Genomic DNA, 245 nt, shown 5'->3' on the forward strand with positions numbered 1-245 from the left:
CGGGCCTGGGAACGGGCGGCAGGGCTGGGGCGCGGGCGGGGGCCGGGCCGGGGCGCGGCGCTAGGCCGGACGGGGATCTAGTCAGGGCCGCCGGCGCAGAGACCCGGCAGGGAGCGTACCAACGCTGCGCCGTGTCCGGAGCTCTGGGCGTGCGCGCTGCGCTCTGGCGGAGAGGGCGCCCCGCTCGGCTTTTATTTTCCCGGTGCGGACCACGTTGAGAACAACAACAGTCTGGTCCGGGGCCA

The sequence above is a fragment of the Nannospalax galili genome, unplaced genomic scaffold (genome assembly GCF_000622305.1).
Source record: "Nannospalax galili isolate Female #2095 unplaced genomic scaffold, S.galili_v1.0 scaffold332, whole genome shotgun sequence".
NCBI lineage: Eukaryota > Metazoa > Chordata > Mammalia > Rodentia > Spalacidae > Nannospalax > Nannospalax galili.